The following is a 9,255-nucleotide window of genomic DNA, read 5'->3' on the forward strand; positions in this document are numbered from 1 at the left end:
TGAATATATAAGCAGTTTGATAGAAAAGTGACATATGCATTAAAGTTGAGTGCAAATATGAATGACTGGTATCGGTTAGTGATTATTTATGCATATGATGAAGTACTACATGTGGAGAACATCATGCCTAAAAACATGTACCATCATATATTATGATTGAGTATTGAACTGCTTAATGAACTTAATATAGACATCTCCGTAAACAAAATACTATAGAGAAATAAGTTTCTCGCATGCGTACAAATGTAACTGAGCTTTCTATTGGTGAATTAATGCTGGTCTTGCTTAATTTAAGTAACAATGGTAGCGATGTCTTGTTGAGAAGAGTAGACATATGTCTCATGTAATCAGTTTAACGAATAGTTCATATTGCAGCTTCTTTAAATTTCTTCAGGATGAACAAATTGTATTTGTAAGTAGTTTATCAGTGATATCTGCACAAAATATCTATTACCACGTAGTAAAAGCATAGGACATATTGGTATATTCAAGGAGAGTTACGAACATAATATATTTTTCTCGCGAAAGATATTTGTTTCACTAATATTCCTCCTTTCGAGTGAAAATGAAGGATTTTATTCCAAATGTTTACTAATTGGTAGCTTGGAGGCATAGACACTGGTCATCCCATAAATAGTCATAACAAAGTTGAAACATATAGGAATTGAAAAGTATTGACCATAATACCATCTAACATTGCAATTTTGGAATGATAACAATCTACCTTGATATAGTACAGACCACTCTCGAAATTGTGGAAATTCACTTTGGGTCATAGTGCTTGTACTATCTTATCCACTAAAAGATAACTGGTTTCTTCGTTGACACTATTGGTTGCTACTTGAAACCACAAAATCCTTATCCATGGATTAAGCGCTCTAGATACTTGTAAGCAATTGGTCAGCTCATGTAGGATTTCTCTTAAATTCCATTTTGTTACATAAATACCGTATGAACGTACACTGGTGGAAAAAGGGCCTTTGGTCGCGGTTCGCAACTGCCATTAGTCGCGGTTGCGCAACCGCGACCGCACGGGCGCGACTAAAGGCCCCCCCCTTTAGTCGCGGTTGCTTAAGAACCGCGACTAAAGGCCCGTCCACGTGGGCGGAGGACCTTTAGTCGCGGTTCTTGTGGCTAACCGCGACTAAAGGCCGCAACAGGTTTTTGAAAAAAAAAATTGAATTTTTTTTTTCAAATTTCTTAATTATTTTAACCTCTAGTCTCTAATCACCACCCCTCATCACTTCTCAATTTATTCTTTTATCACCCCTCATCATTCCAAATCATCTAACTTCCCAACCGGTCACCCATCCCTCTCACTACTCCAGCCCAAGCACGCTTAACTTCCGGGTTCTATTCTCCCACGCTCCAAGTCTGCACTTGTTGTTTTCCTGACAATAATAAGATGTCAATCCTATTAACCTTCAGGAATTTTGCTTGAGCATGAAGTGACACATTTCACTGTTTGAGTTTGAAACTATTGTTTTAAAAAACAATAATTATTTAGTAACACTAATATTTCTTGAATAATTAGTTTGACCATTGTTTGACCACAGTTTGACCACAGTTGACCACAGTTTGACCAGATTTGACCAAAATTGAAATAATTAAAATAATTATTTAGTAACACTAATATTCTAGAATAATTAGTTTGACCATTGTTTGACCATAGTTTGCCCACTGTTTGAATATTTTTCAATTTTTTCCACTCTAGATCTTACAAGCCCCGTAACTTTTTTTTCTATTAGGTTAAATTTGGATGTAACTTTTCGAGTAGATGATTTTTCATATAAAAAACTTTTTCATCCGAGTTAGTATGCAAAAGTTATGCCCATTTTTACAAATTTCATAGAGATTTTGCAAATAAAGTCAAAATTCACATTTGCAAATTTTCCCAACAACTAGACCACATATCACATGAGAAACTTATTTTCTTTTATTTTTTTGACATTTCCATTATTTTCTTTTAATTTTTTTAAAACTGAAAAGGCGATCCGGGGGGGGGGGGGTAGAGTTTGAAAATGGGACCTTTAGTACCGGTTCGTGGCACGAACCGGGACTAAAGGTCTCAACCCCATTAGTTCCGGTTCGTGCCACAAACCGCGACTAAAAGGGAGGAGCTTTAGTCGCGGTTGGCCTGGCCAACCGCGACTAAAGGCCTTTGGGCACCATTAGTCGCGGTTGGCCTGGCCAACCGCGACTAAAGCCCGCGAGCGCCCTGGGCCCAGGCATTTGGTCGCGGTTCATCTGCCGAACCGCGACTAAAGACTTCATTAGTCGCGGTTCCTACAGTTTCGCGACTAATGGGGCTGGACGGAAGCCTCTTTTTCCACCAGTGGTAGCAGATAAAGTCAACACGTAAAAGTGATTTTAAATCATTTATTTCAATTGAAGCAGTTACCAAATCCCATGCTATAAGTTTAACTACAAAGACATAAGCCAGTGGGTTGCAGTATCTATCAACTTTCAACATGCAAGAAAAATATAATTATCCATCATATATTATAATTGAGTACCACATTAATCAAGTAGAAAAATCAATTAGCTTTCTCCTTGAAGTTGTATATGCATGTAGTTCATCATCCATAACTTCAAATGCCTTCATATTTAAATATGCAGCTAATTAACAACTGTAAACATTTTACGAAGAATGGAGCCCTTGTGCCATAGACCAATTAATGGGGTAAGATGTAAAGTTATGTATTGGAGGACAAAACAACGTTCTCTACATTTAATCCATAATGTGTAAAAGAAAGAATCACGACAAAAAGTTAAATTAACATGGGTTTTAAGGTTTTATCTAGGTGTTCATATTGCTAACCATGTCAAGTCGCATGTATTAAATTAGCATACTATTACAACTTTTGAGCTAGAGAGGTAAGTACTGATCTGTATGGATGCCTCTATTGATAACTAAATATGAAGAGACGATGCAAAACTATATATGGAAAGTGTAGGTATGTTTGGTTCGGAATCGTCATTGTGTGATATCATTAGTTCTGGCATGTAACTTTGACACTTCTAAAACTAACTATAATTTTCTTATCCTTTATATCATGAGTTGCAAAGAGATTTCTAATGGCGGCTGGTCTGCATTGCTACTTTTATATGCATCTTTCTTTGGTCACCAGAAATGTTGTCTCTTACTGCAGATTTGCAGAAGGTGGCCACCTAGTTAGCACACAAAATGAATTTGGCATGTGTCAATTTAACTATCCAATCAAGCCGAGATATGAAGATATACATGCAAAACAATAGTATCTTCATACCTTAGACTAAGCAACCAAGAACGTGCAAATTGTGAAGAGCAAATCAGGTTTGCCTGCAGATAAGTAGCGTGAAATATTCAAGCAGACAAAGTAGTTAGTAAACAACAAACTTTTGGAGGACAAATGAGACGTTGCATATAACGTAAGTTCGGAAGAATCTGAGCAACAGTAAGCATAAGAGGATATGTTTTACACCGAAATAAGAGCATGACAACCTTTAGTTGCAGAGCACAACAAAGTACAGAGAGTAGGGAAGTAGAAACAGTACTGACTGAAAGTCGCATACTCCTGAACGCCAACAAAGAAATACTAATTGATCTATATGGAAGCAATGCAGCAAACAAATATGAACTTAATTAAGAACATCATATAATAAGAGGTCATAAAATCAGTGAAAACAAATAACTCGCTATATCGTTCTAAGCAATGTCTCGCTAAATAAATCAGTGTACAATGTCTCGCTAATAGCATGCTATAGCATGATATAGCACACAAATAGCATATTTTAATGGCCACGCTATTTTTTCATAGCATGCTAATTTTTTCATTGCATAAAATTAACATTCATAAAATCTTTAAATATATAAAGAGTAGATTGAATGGGAGGTAGCCATAAATCACTTATATAATAAGGCGCATAAATGTGTTTATCTATTTATAGGTAAACCGGAAACATCCAGCCTGTGCAAATTGCATATTTGCTCTAAACCATCGTTGGTCCCCTCCTGTATGATGGCTGCTGTATCTACAGTTCTACAGATGACCTTCATGATTTCATGGTGATATGGTGTCAATGCATTGTGCCAAGGTTTTGATTTATGGAAAAACCAAGAACGGAGAGAAGCAGCTAATTACCCACTCCTCTAGACGACGCAATTGTATGGGAGAAGCTCCAAGCCAAGATATAGCCCGTTCTTATCTGATCTACGTTACCATTGACGCTCACATGCATACTCCGTCTTCGTCGCTTCGACAGCCGATTAACCACACAATCCCCACAGCCCATGATGCACACTACATCTTGTTTTATGTTGTCGATTGATCTGCTCTGCTTCACATATCTCTATAACCTGGAGTATATTCATGTGGAGAGGGTACTTGTGATTCAGATATAAACCATATATATAGATTTACCACGGCAGAAGTCCGGAGGGCATGCTGTGTACGCATGAATATAAATATTGTAACCTAAAAAAATTGTAACCTCATTATCAACAGACACCTGTTCTATATGTTGTTGACTGAGACTCCTGTACATGAGCAATTAATGTGTAAAAAAGCAAGGATTAAGAAATCTGAAGACTGTATATACTACTGTTACCAATACCTAGCTAGTTATGCATCAAGCAATTTTACTGCATGGTATGCATGGAGAATTGGGAGCCATCCAGAGAACATGCAGAAACAGCAGATGCGTACGGTTGGAAGACTTATTGATTTTTTGTGGCAGCCACATGAGGGCGAGCCGACGTGGTTCGTGCCCTGTTGGCCTCAACCGTACATGTAGGCTGTAGAATTGGAGGATGCAGCGTGTGGTGAACTGGAGAAGCAGGATGTTGTGGTCGTGACAAAGCAGGAAGGAGAGGAGGGATATAGAAGTGAACCTCGAGGAGAAATCCTTGGGATGCCCGACGTGGAGGAGATCTAGAGGTTGCTGGTAGCCGCCGTGATCTTGCAATCCAAGAGAGATCAAACGGGAGGTCATGTGCCGCTGCTTGCCTGAGACGCCGCCGAATAGAAGATGGGTTGTGGAGCTTTTTTTAGATCGGTTGTGCTGTTGATGAATCTGGAGGATTCTCTTGGCGGCTGGCACATAGATCTGGGCATGTGCGTTCAATATCATGTCTTCTTGGTGGATGGTGCCAACCTGCATGCATGATTGAATCCCATCCACGTAAAATTGAGGAGACTGAGGAGAAGGTGCGGGGCGGCTCGTTAGGATGCTTCAGCTAGGAACTTTGAGGCTGGGGAATAGAAAGAGATGCGTGAGGAAAATTTTGCTTAGGGTTGGAGGAAGAGAAAAACATGAGAAATTCTTTTGATTAGCTTTTTTTTCCTGTATATGGCATCATGTACGAAAGTTTTTTTTTTCATTAATAATGGCAGTGGTGGGTAATTTTCCGCTGAAATCATATCTAATGGCTATAAAATTGTAGGATCCTAAATAAACGGTCTGATGTTTCTAATTTTTGTGGTAATTTCTTTCTTATTTCTCTTTTTATGGTGAACCCATCAAGTACTTTTTATATATAAACTAGCAAAAGAGCCCGTGCGTTGCAACGGGAGAATGCAAGGCCTGAGAATCAGGCTCGAAGGTATAGATATTCTAATTGTGCAATATTATCAAATATGTCAAATGTGTACCTTTAGGATCCTCGTACACGTCAGATAGCATTGCCGATTTTTGTTAACATTTAACTCACTTTTCTTCTTCTTATTCCACTCATTATCTCTGTCCCCCAATTCAAGATTGTCGCTATAAGCAATGTCACATCCGACATGCAATACCGATGGGCATTGAGGAGGAAATATAGAAAATATAAAAAAAGAGCATTCTAAGGGCGATTGGAGTCGAGAAAGTCGATAAAATCCTGGAGATAAAATGTTACTTACGGTATAAAAAAAGGCATTCTGCTTCCGCTCGTTTGATTTTCAAAGACGGGTCGCCGTTCATCATCATGGTGGTGACATAACTCGACTCTAGTGCTTTTGCACCGGAAGAACAACCTGTTGGTCAGCGAGGGTTGCGGATGAGTATGGTTTCCTGTGCTCGGGTTGTGTAGCTTTGTACCTAATGTACACCTTCTCGTTGCCGTCATCGGGGCCTAGATGCCGCCCCATAGGCCTTGCCTCTACAAGGTACCGCCTCTGACAATGCAATCTGTGGACGCCGTTTTCAAGTCCGTTCTCTATTGCAGACTCTCACCACCATCGCTTGCTCGCAGAGGTCGACGACATGTCCCTGACATGGAAAAATATTACTACTTTATAAATAGGTAGTTCTGAGTCAATGGAAGAAAAACAGATGATGTATGCATCCAATAAGCTATTACTTTGAGAAGGGTGTAGAATAGCGCTGCACCTTCTTGTTGGGCGAGCGCACAAATCTCTTAGTCGGTTCATCTGCAAAGCACCAGCCCACCATGGATCCAGCATGTCAGCTTCCAACAGTCCGGCATCATCCTGTTTGTCTTTCTTGCCATTGGCTTGCCTCGTACAGTTTTCCTTTTCTAGATAAATCACACCTAAATCCATCAAAGCTAGCTTCTTCTAGAAGACAAATAAGTCCCAAAAAATACAGAGCATCAGGTCATGTGGTAGAGATGAATTGATCTGGTGCCACCAAGCATGGAAGTACGACAAAATTTAATCACCCAGGTTCACCTAAATTACCTCGAAAGTATATGAATCAGTGCTGAGCGGAACTGGTGCATGTATCCAGACAAAAAAACACATCTATATTGAGCAGCTTCATGGATAATCAAAGACGCAGATGGCTACACCTTAGGTATATCAATCTCACAAAATCCACAACAAATTTCCCAACTCTGTACTCGATCCAAAGAACCCGCACACTATCTGTATGAGTTGGCGCGCGCGAACCTTTTTTTTTTCTGCCGGAGGAAGAAATCCGGCGCCAGCGGTCACGGCGACCGTGACGGCCACCATGGTCTCCGTGCTCTGCTCTGCAGGAACTTCATTGGTGCATGTTGCTCCCCGGCATGGATTACTCCCTTGGCCACAAGAAAGAAGGATCAAGGCTGCCTTGGCGTGCCGCTTGCTGCGGGCGTGGCCTGGTGAAGCGAGATGGGCAGATGTTCAGGAGGAGACGACCGAGGATGCAGAGGACCACGCCGTCGGAATCACGGGAATCACTGGAGCATAGCAGATTGCAACCACCCGTACGCCATGTACTACATCAGGGGGCGGCGGTGGCGGCGAGAAGCCCTGAGCCTCGTAACCAAGCCGGCCGGCTCGTGTCCTTTGAGATCCGGACTGCGTCACGCCGCCGCCGCTTCCTTCTTTTCTTTGTCACGCCGCCGCTGCTTCCGTCCAATGCTTCGTGTGAAACCCAGAACCGACGCGTGCGTGTCTGGCCGTATATTTATTTAGAGCATAGAAAATTTACGGAATCCTGAGTCGTAACCTTTTCAGTCACGATGCAGTCGATCGTTGGTTTTCCAAGTAAGCAACTTCTGGTTTTGCAGGGCGGACGAGCGAGAAACGACATACAACAACGGACGGTTAGACGGACGAAAAACTATAGGTAGATGATCACATGAATAGTACCACATTGGATGTGAAAAATAATAATTGAAAACGTAAACTCACGGGAAGAAGCGTTTTTATTTTCTTTCGTACCGATTCAATTCAATTAGTACCACCTCGTTTATATTACAATTTTATCTATACAAATCGTAAAAGTGTATTATGACATGTGAAGAAAGCGTATTGTGATGGTGAACCCACGGAGTTAATCCGTGCTTTATTATTAGGGAGAGATAGATGCCCTTTGGTTCATGGTGATATGAAAAAAAAACTCAAAAAAGTTTAAAAGTTTAAAAGTTTTTTGACAATAAACTTGACTTTCTTATTGCACTAGTATATAATTTTCAGGACTAAATAACCACAGTTGGCGTCAACAAAAAAAATTGCTATTATAGGTCACTATTGACGCTATGTTAGCCAAAAAAATTAAATGAAGTTAACGGGGGCTTTTTATGAAACTTTTTTAAAAAGTACAGTGGAAAGTCAAGTTTATTTCAAAAATGTTTTTCAGAACTTTTTGACTTTATATTTAATTACTAATTTTTCTATATAGGTTGTATATACACCCAGTAACCAAAGGTTCATGTCCATTGTTTTTGTGTCAAAGTTAGTTTGCTTGCACACTGTAGGAAAAATAAAGTGTACTTTCCAAGAGATTTGAGTTGATACACAGCTACGGGACTCCCTCAAAATTATAATAACCCAACTCTTGTATGTATTGCATCGATATCAGAGGCTTTGTGTGTATTGCATTAGGGACTCAGCGAGCACATATGCGGCCTAATAGTTGCCGAGGGCGTCAAGATTGATGGCTTATGCAATATTAAAAGAACGCATGTGCGTTGCAACGGAACCACATTAATTTTAAAAGTTCAATATTACGAAATTGGCGACCTTTTTTACCATCAAATCCTCACACACACTCTCTCCCCCTCCCTCTTCCTCACTCTCTCTCCCTCTCTCTCTAACACACACACATAGCCTATTCTTCCCGCCAATAAGAGCATCTCCAGCCCCGCCCTCAACAGGGGCCCCCAGACGACTTTTCGGCCGCCGGCGCCAAAAAATTGGCCCAGTCGCGCCACCAGCGGCCCATTTTTCGCCGGCTCGGGCTGAAATTGGGCTTATTCAATTTGATGGTAATAAAGACTTACTCAATTGGCAATAATGTTTGGACTTGTGGTGAGCTTGACTGAACTAATGGATAGTGTGATATATTCCCCAATCATTAACAATGAAATTTCAGAAACGGGAAGATTATGTAACACCTCAAGTCGTTAGCTACAGTGACCTCCCCCTAATGATGCCATGTCATCAGGCTTGCTAAGCTAAACTGCCACTTGATAAAAATCAAAACCCAATTCAAATTTAAAATAAAGTCAAATAAATTATTTTGTCAAACAGTAAAACTAAAATGTTCACCATATTCTATAAATTCCACTGATCTTTGACATGTTGAGCCCAACATTATTTGACCCAAAAATTAAATCTTGTCAAATTAATAAGAGGTCCAATAGTAGTTAAAATAACCAATTAAATATAAACCTAATTTTATGTATTTCCTTTTGGCCCCAAACTTTTGTGCCACCTAAAAATAGTGTGCTCGAATTGTGTGCATTCACAATTAACAAAATCCATTTAGTTGATATAAGAATAAATAGAAAACGGTGTTAAATCGCGAAACGGATTAGAATACATTAAAAACCAAAAGGACGAT

The 9,255-nt window shown here is 39.9% G+C and overlaps 1 long non-coding RNA gene across 2 annotated transcripts; it reads right to left on the reverse strand.

Annotated features, from left to right (window-relative positions):
* Positions 1-3,268: 3,268 nt before the first annotated feature.
* LOC123133417 (uncharacterized) lies at positions 3,269-7,326 on the reverse strand. 2 transcript variants are annotated; one of them, XR_006465250.1, is made up of 4 exons: positions 6,663-7,326; positions 6,352-6,539; positions 5,883-6,231; positions 3,269-4,339 (listed from the first exon to the last, which is right to left on the reverse strand). It is a non-coding gene; the product is annotated as an uncharacterized lncRNA (long non-coding RNA). The 2 variants fall into 2 exon arrangements; XR_006465249.1 differs by having other exon boundaries at positions 6,352-7,326.
* Positions 7,327-9,255: the final 1,929 nt, after the last annotated feature.

This window comes from Triticum aestivum, chromosome 6B, assembly GCF_018294505.1.
Source record: "Triticum aestivum cultivar Chinese Spring chromosome 6B, IWGSC CS RefSeq v2.1, whole genome shotgun sequence".
Taxonomy (NCBI): Eukaryota; Viridiplantae; Streptophyta; class Magnoliopsida; order Poales; family Poaceae; genus Triticum; species Triticum aestivum.